The sequence below is a fragment of the Lepisosteus platostomus genome, chromosome 10, assembly GCF_059453375.1.
Source record: "Lepisosteus platostomus isolate fLepPlt1 chromosome 10, fLepPlt1.hap1, whole genome shotgun sequence".
Classification (NCBI taxonomy): domain Eukaryota; kingdom Metazoa; phylum Chordata; class Actinopteri; order Semionotiformes; family Lepisosteidae; genus Lepisosteus; species Lepisosteus platostomus.
The window spans coordinates 24,969,781-24,992,380 of NC_142620.1; positions in this window are offsets into that span (position 1 = coordinate 24,969,781).

Sequence of the window (22,600 nt, forward strand, 5' to 3'; positions counted from 1 at the left end):
ATTACAACGAATACAAAGTTATTACAAAAGAAATATAACTATTTTATATAGCACCTTTAAAACAAATATATGTCACCCATAGTGTGTGATGGTGTGCTTGGGGGATAGACAGGAGACGATAGTTGTGAGTAGGATGATAGTAAGTCAGACAGGTACTGAAGTGGCAAGCCATGCAGAGCATTATACAATAGGTGAGCATGAGGATTTTTAAGTTGACACCAAACCTGATAGGAAGCCAATGCCAGGATTCCAGCATATGAGTAATGTGATCACTTGCACAAGACCTGTTCAGGATTCTGGCTGCTGAATTCCAAACATACTGAAGGTTGCTCAGTGTGGATTTTGATACCCCAATTAAAATGAAACCAGTTTGACTAGCTTTGACCAGTTTTTCAGCAACAGATAGCAACATACAGTAATCTGGCAATATTTCCAAGGTGGAAGAATTATGTTTTTAAGTTTTTTACAATTTTTACAAAATAGGTGAATTTATGTTTAAGAATTATGTTGTGCAAGTGGGTTAAACATCAAGCCTGGATCAAAAATCCCCCCCAAGATCTCAATTTAGATTGAAATTCAAGTACAGTGTCATTCATAGATAGGAAAATATTTTATTTAAAAAATAACTGGCAACTGGCAACTCACTAAAGCTAAGCAGGTGTGAGGTACAGATGCAGCCATTCAAAATGCACGGTACAAACCCGCGGTACGGAAAAAGACCCACAAGCTACCGCAGGGCACCCCGGTAAGTGATTGGCTGGCCAAAATGACCGACAGGGGCACTCGTGGTGCATTGGTCGGTAGTGAAAAGATTTCATCATTTAATCTCTTTACTGTGCACATTTTAATCCGCTTAGTAGTGACTATTTATATGAAATTTTTTATATGAAGCTGAGCATAAAAAGAAGAGGAGCATAACGCAGCTGAAGGTCATAAACGATATTAATTTAGAAACATAAACATTACGGTATGTAAACTGTACTGTGTATGGCTGGTCTTGGTAGTTTAAAGAAAAAATACACACCAGTCTTCCATTTCTCCCTAAACATTTTAAGCGTGAAAGTTTTATGAAACGGTACCCAAATATGGGATTGCTGTATAGAATGAATTTTAATTTAAAAAAATGATTTAACACGAAAATTAAGCTGTTTACATCTTCCGCCTGAGAACATAGTCACCCATTGCTACCCAACGCAGAAACACAGCCACTAACTAGCAAAGAGAGGACATTAGCTAGCCAATATGATAAAGAAATAAATGATTATTTTGATTATTTCTTTTGCACATTTATTTGAACATTTCCATCGATTGTACAAGCACTTGGAAACTGTCCAATCCCTAGTTCATCAGGCATTTTCTTTTACGCTGCGGGCATTCTCCCGGTCTGGCGCTGGTCTGTGTCTTCTAGGATATAATATAGTGATTTTTTGTTAAATTTGGGTTTCCAATAACGCTGCAGCAAACTCTTGTTTTTATGTCCACTATAACAGACAATCTCCTTTGTTTTTAACCGAGCGTTTAATAATTTCCTAAAATGAAAATGATTTACTTTATTTCCCTCACGGGATCAATAAAAGTATCAATCATCTATCTTAACTATGGGAAAGACTTATGGTGTCTCCCTATACCAGAGATTACGGTAGAGCTTCAGAATGGTGATTGGCTGACACCATCTGACACCCCTCTGATTGGGGGAAAAAAGACGTGCTGATCAGGAAGAGGATTTCTTTCTATTCTAAATGTGTATTTTAAAAGTTTAATTAAGTAAAAACCTTACAGCGTACACAGATTTCTAAACTGATCAGGAGGAAGAAAAATCACCCGTGTTTCGCGCATAAAAAGTGGTTATTAACTATCGAAACCTGTTTTAATTTATTTTATTTTTAATTAGATTAAGAGTTCCCGTCACCCCCATTCCCATTTTAATCACAAACCCGTCTTTAATTAAATGTGTTTTACGTAAATCTTTATCTTTGTCTTCTGTATAATAATGTTCACCACTCTGTCCAGCAAATTAATAATAAACTTTATTTTATATAGCGTTTTAAACGTATAAGTAATTAGATTGCTCATAAACCTAATCACTTATTCTACATAAACAGCGTAATTGCTCTCTGAAAATGCTTTTTCTTTTTATTTAGGCTCAGATTTCAAATATAGATCGTACACTAATTACTAGCAGTAAATACTGATGTTTTACTCCCTCTTACCACAAAAATCTTAAAAATAATGTATTGTAGCTGGGATTAACTTTTTTCCAAACGTGTCTACCTGCTGCGGACACGGAATGGTAAAAGATGGCGACAACAAAGGCATCCAGAGATGAGGGGTGTCTTTCTGCCTCCATAACTAAAATGCCAAATAGGAGTAGTTTTTAATTCAGTTTGAATTATAACTGTATGTACTGACTTCGTATTTGGTCAGTGCTTTAAAGAGACGGCGCGCCAAAATCTTTCGGTGCCGTCGTCTGCGCTTTAAAGGTACCCCTGTCGCGGAAAAATTTGACCTCGGAACGTTCACCCAGCGTAATTATTGTTTCATTGATTGTCTTTAAATCAATTGTTGTCAGAATATCCCCACCTCCAAACAAGAACAAAATTGCAACAATTTTATTAACTGGCTGTTTCAGTAACCTAAAGTATATATCTAAAGTAATAATTTAACAATATATGTAAATGTTTTAAGATATGTTTATGTTGTGAATGTCTGTAGATTGGATCTTATTTTTAGTTTTTGTTTTGTTTCAAATGGCCTTGCAGATCAGATACTGTATCAAGGAACAAAACAATTATCGCACCTGGCTCCTCAATGGAATTGTTTTAACATGCTAACGTGTTGGTGTAACACTCTGTGTCTACAGTACATTGTGAACAAACCAGTTTCACAGGTATTTTCAACCCCCAACCAATGTTGTTTCATCGGTTGTTATCCTGTAAAGCGCTTTGAGGAGCCACCTTTAAAGGCGCTATATAAAATAAAGTTTATTATTATTATTATTATTATTATTATTAATATTGATCATATTTTACAACTTGTAAATTGTTGTTGTTATTGTTGTTATTGTTGTTGTTATCCTGTAAAGCGCTTTGAGAAGCATACTGTCCAGCTTGTCAAGTGCATTCTTTTGTAGAGCTTTGGGCTTATTAGTGCTCCATTTACAGCAACCCAATGTAAATACATTTTGTCTCCTAATCCACCACCACATGTATGAATCATAGCCCTGCCAAATGATGCAAATTCCGCTGCAATGGTTGTGTGCAGGAATTATTCAGTATGGCATCTCCATGTTCAAGCAAACACTGCTCTGTGTGCAAATGCTATATAAATGCCTAGCGGGAGAGCCACTGGGTATAGTCGCCGCATACGTGGCCTACTTAACCCACCAGGGTTACCCTACTCTCCCGGAGGAGGCCCACCAGGAGATAGCACTCCAGGCGTTCCTCTGGGCCCTGGTGCCGACTGAGGTGCAGCGCCACGTGATGCTGGCCGCGCCGATCCTCTTGGAGCAGGCCCTGGCTCTGGCTGAGCAGGCTGATGTCCTCAGGGTGCTCACCGAGGCTGAAACACCCCTTCTACCTTGCCCCAGTCCGCGAGTAATGTATCCTGGGGTTGGACTTGTTGCAGCAAGTGATCTCGCCGCTGGGGGGCACCCACCACCCCCGTTGCAGCACCTTGTCCCTCACGCCCAGGTCAAGGCAACCACCCACTTGCTGCAACTAGTCTTACCCCAGGATACAGGGGGTCCGGCTGCCTTGGTGCCCGGCAGGACACCAGGCTGCAGCAGGGTGATGGTCGAACCGGTGTTGACCAGGACCTGGTAGGGAAGAAACAAGCCCCGGTGGCCAACCCTTCCCACAGCAGGCGGGATGAAGCACTCTTTCTGGCTTTCCAGAGAGGGGGTAGCGTCACTCAAGGGCGGCCTTCCCCCCTTTAGGCCGCTCCCGTTTCCCAACGGCCTCCGGAGTCCCCAGGGATCCAGCGCCTTGCACTCCCAGGCGATGTGCCCCCTCTCCCCACAGCGGTGGCAGATGACCAGCTTTCGTCACTCCCCCAGCATTGCCGTGCTGCCCGTCTCCTCCTCCCCATCTGATTCCCCGTGTACCCCTCCGTTGGTGCCCACCGGTCTCCTCGAATACAGCATCAGCCTGCTCAGCCAGATCCAGGGCCTGCTCCAAGAGGACCGGTGCGGCCAGCATCACGTGGTGCTGCACCTCAGTCGGCACCAGGGCCCAGAGAAACGCCTGGAGCGCTATCTCCCGGTGGGCATCCGCCACGTCTGCGGCGACTGGATCCAGTGGCTCTCCCCCTAGGCAGCAGCGTTGGGCCAACCTTGCCGGGAGCAGTCCTGGCGCCTCCCCTCTCCTGCCAAAACGCCTCCGGAAGGCCGACGCCAACGCCGCGTAGTTGTACCGCTGGTCCCCGGGTACATCCAACAACGCCTGGCAGGCCTTCCCCTCCAGGACGGCGGCGAGGTGGCCCACCATCTCCAACTGAGACCAGCTGTTTGCCCAGACCGCCATCTGGAACTGGGCCTCAAACATTTGCCATGGGATCTCCCCATTATAACGGCTCGGTCTCACTGGCGCAGGCTGGAGCAGGGGTGGCGGGCTGGATCCCGCTGGTCTGGCGTCTCTTTCCTGCCACATGGCCTGAGGTGACCCAGGAAAGGGCCCCCCTTCCTCTGAGTAGGTCACCGTGGGGTAGCCCTGATAAGGGCTGTGGCCACTGGCGGTGCTGAGGGGTCGTCCCCGCCCCTGGCGGCTGCTGCTCGCCCCCAAAAGGCACTTTAGGGGGTCACTCAGCTGCTGGGGGAACCGGCGCTTCTCTGAGTCCGACATCATCAGCCGTTCACTGTCCATCCTCCGCTTCTAACACCAATGTAATGAATTTGGGTTTGTTGAGGACGAACACAGAGACTGAAACCTGTGGAGTTAAAAACTGCGCTTTATTTCTTCTACATCACCACCCGCCAGCAGCACTCCCGCGCCCAGACGAGAGAGAAAGACAAGACAAGCCCGCCAAGAGCGCGGGCCCGAGAGACAGAGAGTGAGAGACAGAGAGAGAGAGAGAGAGAGAGAGAGAGAGAGAGAGAGAGAGAGAGAGAGAGAGAGAGAGAGAAAACACCATTTATGAAAAACTCAAAATTTTGGAATTGGCTATCAAAGACAACCAAAACCCCTTAGACTCCCCAATCACTGAGCAGGAGCTACTGGACAAACTCCAGGCCCTCAGACCACGCAAAGCCTGTGGCCATGATGGTGTCATAAATGAGATGCTGAGACACAGCAGCCCAAAGTTGCAACAAGCCCTGCTCAAACTCCTCAATCTCATCATGACAGCTGGATGTTTCCCCGAGGCCTGGAACCAAGGACTGATCACGCCCATCTATAAGAGTGGAGATAAACTCGATCCCAACAACTACCGGGGCATCTGTGTGAACAGTAACCTGGGGAAGGTATTCTGCAGTATCCTAAATACACGAATACTGGCCTTCCTTACCGAACACAATGTCCTGAGTAAAAGTCAGATTGGCTTCTTGCCAGATCACCGCACATCTGATCACATTTACACCCTACACACACTGATAGACAAACACGTCCACCAAAAACACAAAGGAAAACTTTTTGCCTGCTTTGTCGATTTCAAAAAAGCATTTGACTCGATTTGGCATGAGAGATTGTTTTATAAACTACTCCAAAGTGGCATAGGGGGCAAAGTGTACGACATAATTAAATCAATGTATTCAGAGAGCAAATGTGCAGTGAAAATTGGAAACAAAAGGACTAAATTCTTCACCCAAGGCCGCTGGGTGAGACAGGGCTGCAGCCTGAGCCTAACACTGTTCAATATCTATATCAATGAATTAGCAGGAATGTTGGAGCAGTCTGCAGCTCCTGGTCTTACACTACACGACACAGAAATCAAGTTCCTGCTCTACGCAGATGACCTGGTCCTGCTGTCGCCCACAGAACAGGGGCTGCAGCAGAACCTGGCACTGCTGGAGCAGTACTGTCAGACCTGGGCACTGACAGTCAATCTGGACAAGACCAGAGCTATGGTTTTCCAGAAGAAAGCCAGACCTCAGGGAAACAGGTACAAATTCACACTGAACAACAACACATTGGAGCACACATCCAGCTACACATATCTCGGTCTCACCATCAGCTCTTCCGGGAGTTTTGACCTGGCAGTGAAGGCACTGAGGGAGAAGGCACTCAGGGCTTTCTACACAATAAGAAGGAGGCTCTTCAACATCAACCCACCAACAAGAATCTGGCTCCAAATATTTGAAAGTGTAATCCAACCCATTGCCCTATACGGCAGTGAAGTGTGGGGTCCCCTCACAGACCAGGATTACACCCAATGGGACAAACACCCCACAGAAACTCTGCACATGGAGATCTGTAGAATCATCCTCCGTGTGCAGAGAAAAACTCCTAACAACGGGTGCAGGGCCAAATTAGGCCAGTACCCACTATTGATAAACATACAGAAAAGAATATTAAAGTATTGGCTACACCTAAAAAACAGTGACCAAAATTCCTACCACCACAAAGCCCTGCTGAGCCAAGAAGTGAGCCCAAAACAGAGCCCCCTGAGCCAGCTGGTCCTGAGGCTCACCGACCTGAGCCACACCAACACTAACCAGCCTCAGGACAGCACTGCTAGAGCACCACAACCCAGACTCAACCACATCACAGCACAGATCAAACAGCAATATCTCACACACTGGGACACACACACACAAACACAACATAAACTGGAATGCTACAGAACCTTAAACAGACAATACACACTAGCTGAATATTTGACCAAAATAAAAAATAACAAACAGAAACAGACCCTGACGAAGTACAGGCTCAGTGACCACAACCTGGCCATAGAAACTGGGCGACACAGGCAGACCTGGCTGCCCAGAGAGGACAGGCTGTGCTCCCACTGCCAGCAGGGAGAAATAGAGACAGAGGTGCACTTCCTACTGCACTGTGACAGATACTCTGGGATTAGAGAAACATTCTTCCCGAAATTCAGAAATCTAATCCCAGAGTTCCCACACCTGCCAAAACCACAACAGGTCCCAATCCTACTGGGAGAGGGAGGAGGGAACTCAGTTGATCTGGCAGCCCAGTATGTGATCTCCTGTCACAGCCTGAGGAACAATGAGTCCGTCTCCCAATAATGCTCCAGCCGCCTACAGTATATGTCAATATTATATAATATGTCTTTGTTGTAAATGTCTGTAACATGTCTGTAGATTTTATTTTACTTCTATTTTTTGTTTTGTTCTATGTTAATTTTATTATTTTTATTTGCTTTGGCAACACTGATTGTACCCATCGGTCATGTTAATAAAGCACCTTGAATTGAATTGAATTGAATTGAGAGAAAGAGACACCGAGACACCAAGGGGTGCGGATCCAGGGAACTATTTACACGGAAAATGGGCAATCTCCCCAGACTGTACTCCCATTTCACTGTTACCTGGATACCTCTTGGGGGATATCCTCTATATCCTCTTGGGGGAAATATCCTCTTGGGGGATATTCTAACAACAAGTGATTATAAGACGATCTGTCAAAGTGCAATGAAATACAATATGCTGGACAGTATGCTTCTCAAAGTGCTTTACAGGATAACAACAATAACAACAACAATTTTACAAGTCATGGGAGGAAGAATATCATCAATATTAATAATAATAATAAACTTTAATTTATATAGCGCCTTTAAAGGTGGCTTTTTTAAAAAAATAAAAATAAATGCATTTGCATTTGCACACAGAGCAGTGTTTACTTGAACATGGAGATGCCATACTGAATAATTCCTGCACACAACCATTGCAGCGGAATTTGCATCATTTGGCAGGGCTATGATTCATACAAGTGGTGGTGGATTTGGAGACAAAATGTATTTACATTGGGTTGCTGTAAGTGGAGCACTAATAAGCCCAAAGCTCTACTTATTATTTTACAAAAGAATGCACTTGACAAGCTGGACAGTATGCTTCTCAAAGTGCTTTACAGGATAACAACAACAATAACAACAACAATTTACAAGTTCTGGGTGGAAAAATATGATCAATATTAATAATAATAATAATAAACTTTATTTTATATAGCGCCTTTAAAGGTGGCTCCTCAAAGCGCTTTACAGGATAACAACCGATGAAACAACATTGGTTGGGGGTTGAAAATACCTGTGAAACTGGTTTGTTCACAATGTACTGTAGACACATAGTGTTACACCAATGCATTAGCATGTTAAAACGATTCCATTGAGGAGCCTGGCGCGATAATTTTTTTGTTCCTTGATACAGTATCTGATCTGCAAGGCCATTTGAAACAAAACAAAAACTAAAAATAAGATCCAATCTACAGACATTCACAACATAAACATATCTTAAAACATTTACATATATTGTTAAATTATTACTTTAGATATATACTTTAGGTTACTGAAACAGCCAGTTAATAAAATTGTTGCAATTTTGTTCTTGTTTGGAGTTGGGGATATTCTGACAACAATTGATTTAAAAACAATCTGTCAAAGTGCAATGAAACAATAATTACGCTGGGTGAACGTTCCGAGGTCAAATTTTTCTGCGACAGGGGTACCTTTAAAGCGCAGACGACGGCACCGAAAGATTTTGGCGCGCCCTCTCTTTAAAGCCCTGGCCAAATACGAAGACAGTACGTACAGTTGTACATTTGTTATTTGTACAATAACAAAAATAATTAAAAATAATTAAGATAATCAAAAAACAAGATCTCTTTTACTTCCAAATTTTAGCAAATCGTAACTTTTAAAGTACTGCACTGAAAACTTTGTAAAAAAGGAATTGCAGAAATATTAAATAAAGTAAAAAATAAAAAAACAAGTGCACTCAATAACAAGGGATGTCAGAAAGCCTGAGCAGATAGGAACGTTTTATTAAAGAAAGTTTCTTTAAATTGATTTGTCTATATTTTCAACCTTGGGTAAGATTTTAATCCACTTGAGCTCTGAAAAGTTCCTCTCTGCTACTGCCACTGTCACTGGGAAAGAGATTGTCATTCGAAGGGCTACAGGTTAAGTTCACAATACTCCCATTTAATAAATTACAGGAGAAACTGCAGGGAAAAGAATACATTTTAGTGCTGATTACATATAATCGCTGAACAGGTTTTTGCACTGCACATTTAGTTTCATGCTTTTGTTTGTCCGGTATGTGCTGATTTGTAGCCAGGCAACTAACATGACATTTACAATTATGGGGAATGTGAATCTGTTCAATTCTAATAATAAAACTCCTCAAGTTGTTTACATGCCTAGATTAAAAATGTCTACCTTTCACTAGTTACGTGAATCGGACAGACTTAAAACCAAATGATATACAAATTTGTACATTATTATGCATGCATTATTACAGTGACTGATTTGGCATATCTCTGTTTTGAGATTGCTTATCCCACTCTAGTTTTCTGCATTTCAGAAACATATTATGTACCCGATTAAGATTAAATTTTTCTGACTGGGCTTCCATTTTGATGATCCACAGTAGTAACAGAGAAGCCACTATAGGGTATTTTTCGCTCACATTTGAATGTGCTGATTAAAAATGTTTTGTTGGACATTGCAGGCCTCTCTGGGGTCCTATGCAGTCATCTAGTTCGCATATGTCAAGGGCAGGCCCTGCTAGTCTGTGTAATAAACTTCAACTGAACTCCCCTGTCCCCTGTGACACATGCCAGTCCATCTATCCATTACCAGGAAGGTGCTAATTTCTGGTATGAGTCATGACAACCCAGAGCCTGTGCTGAAGCATACAGTATGGTACAAGACACAGCTACATCCTGAACAGGACATAGACAGGACATCAGAGACAGTAGTCAACCTAAGCTGTGTGTCAGTGTAAAAACATAGGAAGTCACCAGAATCTAGATTCAAACCCAGGACTCAGGATCTAGCAGCACTAAAGTTATTCATTATGCAACTCTGACAAATAACTGGGACAAGCAAACTTTAAAAGTCAAGAAAATAAAACATTGACAACCTTTGACATATATCAAATATGGGTCATACTTTAGAATAATAGGCATAAAATCTGGCATCAATGTCACACATGTCTTGTATCATGCAATTTCATAAAAGGTATAATTCTTTAGTTGACCAAAATTTAATTGGTAGGTTATTTAATGAGAAATATGAGGACATAAATATCCATGTGAAGTTAATCTGTAATGCTCGAACAGTGGGCTCAAATTATGAATTCATAATGGATTACATCATAACTCAAGGGAGGTTAATAAAGTATTCCTGGGTTATTCTAGTCATTAGGAATTTGTGTTTGATATTGGAAATGTTTTAAAAGTAAAGTTATAATAATAATAATTATAATAATTGCTTACACTTATATAGCCCTTTTCTGGACAATCCACTCAAAGCGCTTTACAGGTAATGGGGACTCCCCTACACCACCACCAATGTGCAGCATCCACCTTGATGATGCGACGGCAGCCATAGTGCGCCAGAACGCTCACCACACATCAACTATTAGTGGGGAGGAGAGCAGAGTATTGTAGCCAATTCATAGAGGGGGATTATTAGGAAGCCATGATTGGTAAGGGCCAATGGGAGATTTGGCCAGGATGCCAGGGTTACACCCCTACTCTTTTCGAGAAACGCCCTGGGATTTTTAATGACCACAGAGAGTCAGGACCTCGGTTTTATGTCTCATCCGAAGGACGGGGTGATATGGCTGCGGGCTATGCATTAGTATGCAAAGTATGCATTAAAAAAATGTCATACGCAAGGTATTCATTAAAATGTAAAAATATTAATTGACGAGAAGGGCCAACTTCAGAATCAATAGTAATAAAGCAGAAGACAGAAGTAGAAAGTATGTGAAAGTCCATTTAAATCTTAAACATGAGGCAACTATTTACTTGTGGGTATATGGAACAAGATACCCAACTATGTTGTTGAGGCTGATGTTCTGGCTTAATTTAAGAAATGGCCGGAAGAGATCCTCATATCAATTAGCTACTAACTGCAAAAATGGCCCCCTTTCTTTGCAACCTTTCCTATGTTATTACTTGCACAATGATCCTTACACTACAAAGTAAATGGCAGCTACTAAAAGGCATTGCTCAAAACATCACACAGCACCCTCAGGCATTCAAGAACAAGAAGTACATTGCAATGCTTTTTGTTTAACGACACAAAGTGTCACAGTAAAATGCAAGTTTTATAACCATCACTAAAAACAGATAAGTAATTTTATTAGAGGGCTGTTTGTGGTAAGGCAGATGTGAGACTTGGGGAATGACAAATTAGAATCACACAGATTGTGTCAAACTGAATGTCCCTGTTATTTAATAACTTGTGATTTACACAATCAGTAGATGTAAATCTGTCTTTGAAAGTTATGCGTATCAGTGTCTGCTTTTACCAAGTATATAACTCTCCTTTTAGATTCTGTTTTTTTGCTGTGTTCATTTGTAGCATGTTTTTATACGTTTTACCAGAATAATGTGATGAACTAAAACACAAGCTTTCCTTTTAATATAAAAATTCATTTTTTTTCTCTCCTACTTTTTTTCCATTCTATTTTTGGATTGATATGTTTTTAATTTTGCTCTACCTGCTTTATTCAAAACAGACTCCACCACTGTGCTTTTGACTCCCCTTATCTTGCATTTCAGCTCCCTAATTAAAAACAATGACCTTGCCTTGGAGAATGGTACTGACATGGGTTTTGCAAAAGGAATTTAAGATTCTGGCTATGTGCTCAACTGAGTGTCTGCAGCACACTGTTCACCATCACTTAATCAGCCATTTTGACATCCACACAAGAATTGATTTTATTTCACTGAACACATTACAAAAAGTGTTTAACCTGAGTATTTGGCTTCCTGCATTTGTGTTCCTTTAAAAGGGTCAAATAAGTGCTATGCAGATGCAGTTGTGCAAGGCATTCTTACTGGTGGTTTGAGGTAATCTACAATTTGTGTTCCAGTCTCAGATCATTTTGTATAAAAGGACATTTTAGGTCAGGAGGTTATTGATAATTATAATCTCAAAGATAATTGTAGAGAAGGATTTGTGAAGGATTCTAAAGGACACCAGAGAGAAGTGTCATGAATGGACTTATTCTTAGCAAAAAAGCTTAACTGCAGAAAGATAACTAGTTGTTTTGACATCCAGGAGTCTTCAACAGCAGATAGAATTCTTGAACATGCTATAAGAGTAGTATAAAACCATTAAAATACAGTATGCCATTATATATTTAGATTTCAAGAATGTTTTTCATAAAGTAACTCATAAAGGTTTGATTTTCAAATTATAAGCCATATTTCTTTTATAGTACGCTGAGCTCACCCCCTTTTACAAGACTGGTCATCTTCAACAGACTGGTCATTAACTATAAAATCACATTAACTAGTACAGATTCAGCCATTCAAAATGCACGGTACAAAACCGCGGTACGGTAATCTACCCACAAGCCACCGCAGGGTACCGTAGGGTAAGTGATTGGCTGGCCAAAATGACCGACAGGGGCACTCGTGGTGCATTGGTTGGTAGTGAAAAGATTTAATCATTTAATGTCTTTACTGTGCACATTTTAATCCGCTTAGTTTTGAATATTTATATGGAATTTTACCACTAAAGGGAAATTTTATTAGCTGAGCATAAAAAGAAGAGGAGCATAACGCATCTGAAGGTCATAAACGATATTAATTTAGGAACGTAAACATTACTGTATGTATGTAAACTGCACTGTGTATGGTTGGTCTTGGTAGTTTGAAGAAAAAATACACACCAGTCTTCCATTTCTCCCTAAACATTTTAAGCATGAAAGTTTTATGAAACGGTACCCAAATATGCGATTGCTGTATAGAATGAATTTTAATTTAAAAAAATTATTTAACATGAAAATTAAGCTGTTTACATCTTCCGCCTGAGAACAGTCACCCGTTGCTACCCAATGCAGAAACACAGCCACTAACTAGCAAAGAGAGGACATTAGCTAGCCAATATGATAAAGAAATAAATGATTATTTTGTTTATTTCTTTTGCACATTTATTTGAACATTTCCATCGATTGTACAAGCACTTGGAAACTGTCCAATCCCTAGTTCAATAGGCATTTCTTTTACGCTGCAGGCATTCTCCCGGTCTGGTGCAGGTCTGTGTCTTCTAGGATATGATGCAAGCGAACTCTTGTTTTTATGTCCACTATAACAGACAATCTCCTTTGCTTTTAACCGCGCGTTTAATAATTTCCTAAAATGAAAATGATTTACTTTATTTCCCTCACGGGATCAATAAAAGTATCTATCATCTGTCTAAACTATGGGGCAGAATTCCAATTCTGGTAGGGCTTCAGAATGGTGATTGGCTGACACCATCTGACACCCCTCTGATTGGAGAAAAAAGACGTGCTGGTTTGCTATACATAAATACTGTACCAGGAAGAGGATTTCTTTCTATTCGAAACGTGTATTTTAAAAGTTTAAGAAGTAAAAACCTTACAGCGTACACAGATTTCTAAACTGATCAGGATCGTTATCTTTGCCTTATGCATAATAATGTTCACCGCTCTGTCCAGCAAATTAATAATAAACTTTATTTTATATAGCGTTTTAAACGAATAAGTAATTAGATTGCTCATAAACCTAATCACTTATTATACATGAACACAGCGTAATTGCTCTCTGAAAATGCTTGTTCTTTTTATTTAGGCTCAGATTTCAACTATAGATCGTATTATTATAAACTTTCTTGGGAAAATGTATTTTATGTAAACCATGTTTGCTATTAATTCATTTAGGGCTAGAATATGTTAATTGTCTTCCAATCGAGTCGAATTGACAGAAGCTTGCCACAATTAAAAGAAGCAATTAAACACAGCGTAATTGCTCTCTGAAAATGCTTTTTCTTTTTATTTAGGCTCAGATTTCAACTATGGATCGTATTATTATAAACTTTCTTGGAAAAATGTCTTTTATGTAAACCATGTTTGCTATCAATTCATTTAGGGCTAGAATATGTTCATTGTCTTCCAATCGAGTCGAGTTGACATTAGAAGCTTGCCACGCCCAGACTGTTACACCAACGCATTAGCATGTTAAAGCGATTTCATTGAGGAGCCTAGCTTTTTTAACTAGTAAGTACTGTACTTTCTTGGTTTTGGAGGGGGGCGGTGTCTTTTGCTGGAAATCTCGCCCCCTTCTACTTTGAAAATACCTGTGAAACCGGTTTAATTCGTCAAAGCCAGCACTCCCGCAGGGAGGGGGGTTGTACTCGTTAATGTCTTAGCCGGAACACATCATTATATCTCATTTTGTAGTTCTATAAAAAAATCGTTTGCCCAGCCTAATATTATTGTTGTTATTGTTTTTATCCTGTAAAGTGCTTTGAGGAGCACAGCTTTCTCAACACTTAGATTACTTTTTGATACCATCCTTACACAAAGCAGAAACTTCTTGTATTTTTTGATGACATACAAGTGGAAAGATTACAGATTTTAATCGTCTTTTTTCTGAACCAGGGAAAATCTGATCATGTTTCTCTATAACAATAATAAAAAACTTGATTTTACATATCACCTTTAAAAGTAGCATCTCAAAGCAATACAGTAGATGTTAACCACAGATTACAAACTAAATACCCAGACAAACGCAAACGCGTTTTTAATAAAATGCTTTTATTCATTCAGCAGAGAGTGAGAGGGACATCCAGCAGAGAGAGACACACACACCGGTTTTCATTGACAAAAAGTAATTGTTTTTTTACATTCCTCTTGTCTAACAGGAATGTTTTGTTTGTGGACAGACTGTTAGACTAGAGGAAAAGAGCGCCTCCTTCTATGAAGCATTTCGTTGATCCGATCACGAATTATTTTCCAGTCGCACGAAGAAAGGGTTGAGAATCTCCGGTTCACCATCCTACTAATGGTTTCCCGGAGATTGCAAGGCAAGGCACTTTTGCCTCTGGACCCATCGAAATTTACAGATGTGGTCCACCTCCAGTAAATTTCAAAAGTCACAAGATTTCGAAACACGAGGGCGGCGTAGCGGTCGGCTCTTGCTTTCCCGTCTATGCCGATGCACTGCAAGTACAACCCCCCCTCCTTCTCTTGAGTGATGGGTAACAGTTGGATATCTGGGAGAATTATTTGTCCCGCTGGCGTCTGTGAATTCCTCTCTGTAAACGGTGCTTCCTGAGGGGAGATAGATGGCGGGGACAGCATCAACCAATTCCTGTGCGGTGGTGAGTGGAGAGGCCGGGATGGAGTGTACTGAGGCGGTGTGTGCTCTGCGGGGGGCAGAGCTTCCGCCAGGCATTGCAACCTGCGCGGCGGGGAGAGGCACTTATCGGGAGACAGCTGCTCAACTGTTTGACTGCCGGAACATACTGTCTCCTTCCTCTGCATTTTCAGGAGTGTCTCTAGCCTCCCAATCCTCCCCAGTAATGCGTCGTACTGCTCCCGCTGCTGCCGAAAAGTCTCTACACAGGTGGTGCTTTTACAGGTTGGCACCCTGGCCAGTGGCTGAGAGCAGAGACCCACGGCCTGTGGCAAAATAACATCATTCATGTAAGAAATAAATTCACACAGTAGTATTCATCAGTCGCGGAACAGACGTCAAAATAAACTTTTCTTTTTTTCCATCTGACCGCTTCCTTTTTTACTGTCCTGGTGGTAGATTTCGAAGATCGTTTCGCCCGTGCGGTGTTTTCTTGAAGAACAGGCTACGAAGAAATAATTATATTTGAATTTAAAATTAAAAACGGCAATAATACCTTGTAATATGCGCTGTAATCGTGTATTTCAGATGAAGTCTGCTGTATTTGCTTACCCTTCGCTCTTTGGAAGCTGGGGCTGCAGAAGCACCCCGTCTCTTCCGGTAAAAGGTCTTGGTCTCCATACTGTACTGTGGTCGCTGTAGTGCAGGTTCGCAGTTTTTTTTTGTGATGGGAGCTCACCCAATCCCTTGGTGTATTTATGCTATATTCACATGTACAGCTAGAATGTGTTCATTGTCTTCCAATGAAAGGCAGGTTCCTTTTGCTGAAGTCGGGAGACATTAGAGGCTTGCCACACCGGGACTGTTAAACCAACGCATTAGCACGTCAAAGCACAGTGAGGAGCCAGGCGCAATAATTGTTTTGTCCCTTGATTTACTGATCTGCATTAATTATGGAAATCGAGTTCCTGCTCTTTGCAGACGACCTGGTCCTGCTGTCACCCACAGAACAGAGGCTGCGCCAGAACCTGGCACTGCTGGAGCAGCACTGTCAGACCTGAGCGCTGACAGTCAATCTGGACAAGACCAGAGTTATGGTGAAGCGGCAATACTTGTTAATAAGACAGAATTAAGCATTGGAATGCTTTCCTAAATGAGGCCCCATCTCACCCTCCATCTCTGTGGTGCAGCCACAGAGAAAGTATTCATGCAGGCTGATTTAAGATGTTTTCTTTCGATAAGGGACAGCTCCCAGACGGGGATGCACTTAGCTAAGCCTGGCTATCATGATCAATGGTCATCCATTGGCGCCTATCAGTCTAGGGAGTGCCGAATGGACATCTGGACTGCATTCCTAAGTGTCAAGAGTAAGTGACTTATATCTCACCTTGACCAACCAATCAGGGACTGGCAGGGCGTGGTAATACCACGTGGGTCTCCAATGCCCGCCAAACTCTCAACCAATCAGCAAAAAGTCTTGGTCAAAAAGGGAGTGCAAGCTCAGATCGGGGCTCTCCTTGGCCATTTTCGCACATCCTCAGAGACAATCACGTGACAACTGCTGTTGTCTGCAAAGGGACTTGGACTTTGTTCTAAGCGTGAGGCCGAGGATCCCGTACGTACTCAGAATTCTACCAACGTGAATGCTCCGCTTGATCAACGGCAGCCTACAGTTGGACCCTCGTCGACAACTTGAATAGCTTATTCAGAAGCAGCGCTGGACCGGGAACGAACCAGCTTCTTCCCAGGCAAAAGAGTGACTTGTGAGGACTCGCGGTCACACTCTGTGCATAGAGACTTTCTACTAGCCAGCCGGACTGCTGGTAGATCCCCTCGGACCAACGACTGCCCTGCGCGCCGCAGTTAGATTCCTCCGCCCGTCCTACTCCGAGCTGCACCTCGACTGGTTGGCCGGTAGCCAGAGGACGCCGGGACAACACCCATTGGACAACCGCTGGAACAGAGGCTGCAACAGAGCCTGTCAGCTGGTTTGGTGTTCGTGCCGGGAAATTCCAAATCCATACACAGTGGATAAGTAAACCCCATGTTCTACATTGCGTCTCGAGAATTCAATTGTACCTCAACACAAGTTGTTATCAATTTAATTCATGAGTAATGTATTTACTTCCGAGTTTAGAGTAACAGTGGGTAATAACACTGATTAGCGATTTGGTAACCGAAATATATATATTGACATATATTCTCTGTTGTGTATCTCTTTGTGTTTGCATCTCTTCGAGATTATATACCTTGTATATTGATAACCCTCACAGTAAGGTCTGCCGCTCGTATCCTGGCAGACTAGTATATGTTTGGTGGACAGTTTATATTAATAAATATATCTCGTGTATTGAACCCGTGTGTGTGCGTTGTTAGTTGTTCTGACGATTGATTTTCTAAAAGCCCCAACGAACAACCTCGTGATTACTGCTACAATTAATAATTGTCTCATTAAACCCATCAAACCACTACAATGGTTTTCCAGAAAAAAAGCCAGACCAACACATTAACACCTAACAACGGGAGCAGGGACGAATTAGGCCACTACCCACTATTGTTAAACATACAGAAAAGAATATTAAAGTATTGAAGTATTGGCTTTAGTATTAGCCATACAGAACATTAAAGTGCCCCTTTCCATTCAGCGGGTGTCTGAGCCGCTGTGTCCTATATTCTGACAGTCGCTGTTGTGAATGTCTGTAGAGTGTATCTTATTTTTAGTACTATATTTTTGTATTATATTCCCTATTAATCAAACTCTAAGAGTATGTATCGGCTTGTCCCCCCCTCCCGCCCCTCTCTGTGTACAGTAGAGCCTCCTGTCCAGCCAGCACATGTCCACAGACATTCACAACAGCGACATATCATAAAACGTTTGCACATAAAGTTAAATTATTAGTTGTTTCTCAGGAAGTTAAAAAAAACACTTGAATTATTTATCCAGTCTCTCGAAATAAAGTTATTTTTCAAGCAATGCAACAAACATCGGGCAATGTGTTTTTTTTTAATCCAACATTGACAGCCACATCTTAAATCCTGTCAGTCAGCTCTTTTTTCTCTATTTGAATTGTGGCAATTCAAACAACCCGGGATAACAACTGGTCTCAAAGTCACCGAGCTCACAGAGCTTCAACAACAGATGACAGTTCCCTTAGTCCTTCCTTAGTCTTCCTGAAATTGTCGGATTATGAGTGAATAAAAGCATCTTATTAAAAACACGTTTGCGTTTGTTTGGGAGCTATATTATGTATTTTTCATATGTAAGATATAATGATGTGTTCCCGCTTAAACATCGCACGACTTTAAAAGCTAGAAAAACAGGTTTCGATTCACATTAGTTGAAGAGCCTTGTTTTGTCAAAGGACAGCACAAAAAAGAACAGACAATACATGGGGAGGGCAAGCGAGAGAGAGAGTTATTAACCCTCTGTCAAAAAAAAACAAATCACCCGGGGCAGACACTCTGGGGGTTCATTGTGTGGTACAGAGCGGAGCTCAGTCAATCCTAACAAGTACAATAGTAAAGAGAGAAAAGTCAACAATTGATTTAAGGACAATCTGTCAAAGTGCAATGAAATACAATATTGTTGATGTTGCTGTTATTGTTGTTTTTATCCTGTAAAGCGTTTTGAGAAGCCACCTTTAAAGACGATATATAAAAGCGCTGATTCTTATGGAATGTGTATCTAAGGGAATAGCAGTATAATCTTGTTCATGCACAAACAGTGGCATGTTACATTATTAATTTGGGTGTCTCCTCTTGCCAGAAAGCTCTAAATTGCATTTTGAGCGCGGTTTTTGACTTTTTTTAAATTGCAACCCATAAATAAGGCTGATTGCAAAAATGCACTTGGAATCTGTCCAAGCCCTACTCTGTCAGGCATTTTCTTTTACTGTAACGGACACAAAAACTCCCTTGCTTTTAACAGGGCATTTCATAATTTCCAACTATGAAAATTATTTAAACTGCGACACTTATCATCCAACCAGAGCTAAAAATATCACAAGGATCCCCAAGAGCACAGCAAAGACTGTATTAAAAGTATACTAGTGACAAACTAGTATACTTTAGATATTTTTTTCTAAACCGGGGAAAATTTGATCATGTTTCTCTATAACAATAATAAAAAACATTATTTTACATATCACCTTTATGTGATATCACCTTAAGGACAGCACATACAAGGGTTAATTGCACATTGAACCGCGCCAAGAAATTTAAAATAGTCTTCTTTAGGTGTGAGGGTAGGAGTGGATCGCAGCAGACATAATCAGCAAATTAGGAAAACAAAGAACAGGACAGGTGAGACGTGTATCCAGAAAGCGAGTGATCAGAAAAAGGAACAGCTGTTACGCCCAGCTAATGCATCAGACACATTTCCTGGTGTATTGTGTTTTAAATAAAATAGGAGTGTCTTTCACTGGTATTAGCTCATCGGTATGGTGTAAGTTTTATCTGTACCATACCATACAGTATATAGGTACAGAATTCAAGCTGCACCACTGTATCGCTTTGGTAAGGAGACGGACAATGGCCAAAATCACGAAGACTCTCTCACACCAAATAATGAAGATGAAAAGAAACGGGAAGTCAACACGAGACATTGTACAGCATTTGGCTTCGATGGACATCTTCGTTTCTGAAAGCACAGTGAGATGACATTATAAAGGGGAGAGGAGGCAAAGAGAATCTAAACCGAGGACGATTCAAAGGTAAATAACTTTCTAAAAATACTTTTCTTGCATGTAAATACAACTACGCACATTATTTTTAAAACTAACTGTTGATCTCTTTTTTTTCAAGTCCTATTGTGCGAGCTATCGACAAACTGACTGATGAAAATGATGAGCTACCGGCGATGCAAGTCCAAAGACGGCTATGGGCTGACCTCGGTGCTACCGTTAGTCCGACATCGATAAGAAGAGTGCGCAGGAGGCTTGGATGGAGATACAGAAAAACCAACACATGCCCCATGATAAGGCTAAAAAACAAAGAGGAAAGACTCAAACAAGTGCTCCAATGGATTGAACAGGGGGAGGCATTTCAGGATGTACTTTTCACCGACGAAACAACAGTGGCTCTGGAACAGTTTTCAACAATGTCATTTTGCAAAAAGGGGAGATATGTGGACAAGCCAAAGCCCAAACATCCACTGAAGGTTCACGTCTTGGGGGGTATATCTAGAAGAGGCCCGGGACCACTTCTTATTTTCGAAGGAATTATGGACCGTGAATTCTTTGAGGAAGTCGTGGTCACACAGCATGCCGCCCCATATATCAGGGAGCACTTTGGATCAAGGCACCGTCTCTTTCAAGACAACGATCCGAAACACACAGCAGCAAGGGCGAGGCTTGTAGCAGAAGGAGTGAACTGGGTGAAAACTCCAGCCGAATCCCAGATCTAAATCCGATAGAGATGGTTTGGCATTCGTTGAAAGACTACGTTCGGAAAACTGCTAAGCCCGTCACAAAGCAGGAACTGATCGATGCGATCTATAAATTCTGGGAGGAAGAACTGACCGAACAAAATTGTAACAATTTTATTAACAGGCTGTTTCGTGTTCTTCCTAGGATTGTTGACCAGAGCGGGGGACATTCGGGAATGTGAGTCTGAGAAAGACAGTCTCACGTTTGTGGACAAAACATTCCTGTTAGACAAGAGGAATGTAAAAAAAAAACAATTACTTTTTGTCAATGAAAACCTGTGTGTGTGTCTCTCTCTGCTGGATGTCTCTTTCGCTCTCTGCTGAATGAATAAAAGCATTTCCGAAGGGATCCCCCCACACACACACACAATAGAAGCAGGAAGCAGAAGCAGGGACCGTTGTCAGAAGGGAAGAAGGTGACTATTCATTGTAATCAAAAATGACTTAGATTCGATCATGTTGTGATATTTAGAAATATAAAAGTCAATTAAAGTTTGTTAAAAGGAAAGTCACAGCGCCAGCTGGATTTGAACACACAACCTGTAGGTTAGTGATCAGGCACGTAGACCAGTGGGCTACTAGGGAAGCCGCATGAAGAGAGAGGTGAAACAGCCCTACACAGCCCTGTCGCAGTACACGAATATAATCATATCGTTATTAATTTCTTTAGATACGCGATTCCATATTATATTAGCAGAAAAGCTTAAAACTACCACTTTTTTTACACGCTATTCCACATGTTAGTTAAATACTTCGATGCTTAAAATGTTTAGGGAGAAATGGAATACCGGTGTGTATTTTTTCTTTAAAGTTCCGATTCCTGGAATCTGACTGGTTGACACCCTTCTGAAGTGGTTCCATAATATCTGGTATACGGAAAAGAAAGCGTTGATAAAAAAGCCTGGATTCTCATGTATCTGATAAAGTATCTTTTAATACAGTCTTTGCTGTGATCTTGAGGATCCTTGTGATATTTTGAGCTCTAGTTGAATGATAAGTGTCGCAGTTTAAATATTTTTCGTAGTTAGAAATTATGAAATGCCCTGTTTAAAGCAAAGGAGTTTTTATGTCCGTTGCAGTAAAAGAAAATGCCTGACAAAGTAGGGCTTGGACAGATTCCAAGTGCTTGTACGAATGTGCTAAAGAAATTATACTTTGAGTTTACAGCTTGTCCAAAGTCATTCATTATTAATACTATTAGTAATATCTTCGGTAAAGGCTTTGATGCATAAATATTTCTGATAAAGGTAGATTGTGTACTTTTGTCCAACTGAGCAATCTTGCTTTCATAAAATATACCAACATTTTAATGACTGATGATTAACATGCTGTAATACACAGTTTAAATTTAAAAGCTCAAATGCTGTACAGTACATGAGAGGTTAAGCTTTATTGGCTTCTCCTGGCGGTTTTACAAGGTGATGCCGGATACTTTCTGGCATGACGTCAAATGACGCGATTTACCCTGTGATACTGCGTGATACTGCTTGCTACTGCAACACGCCCACCGGGGTATACCGCGAAATACCCCACCCATTTTGAATGGCTGCATCTGTACTTTGCCACCTTTAAAACATGCTCAGTTTCCTTCAAGCACTCCTCTCCAAGGTATAATCCTGAACTTCACAATTTCAAACTAAAGGGACATCACCTGGAGTGCTTATGCAAAATATCCAGCCTAGTGGTTCACATTCAGGCTTATAATGAACACCTGCAAGTCTGTAGAACAACTCTAGCTTCTGCCAGATCCATCTACTGTATATCGTGGATACATTTAGATCTGGAAATGGAAATCATAAAGTGCTCTTCTGTGTTATTAACAAGCACACTAAACCCCCCAATAACTCTGCCCTGACCCTCAAAGATTGATGCTATAAATCTATGATTATTTGAATCAAGCCTTAGCTTTGTACCAGAGTTGGAGACATATCTGAGCTCTTGCTTT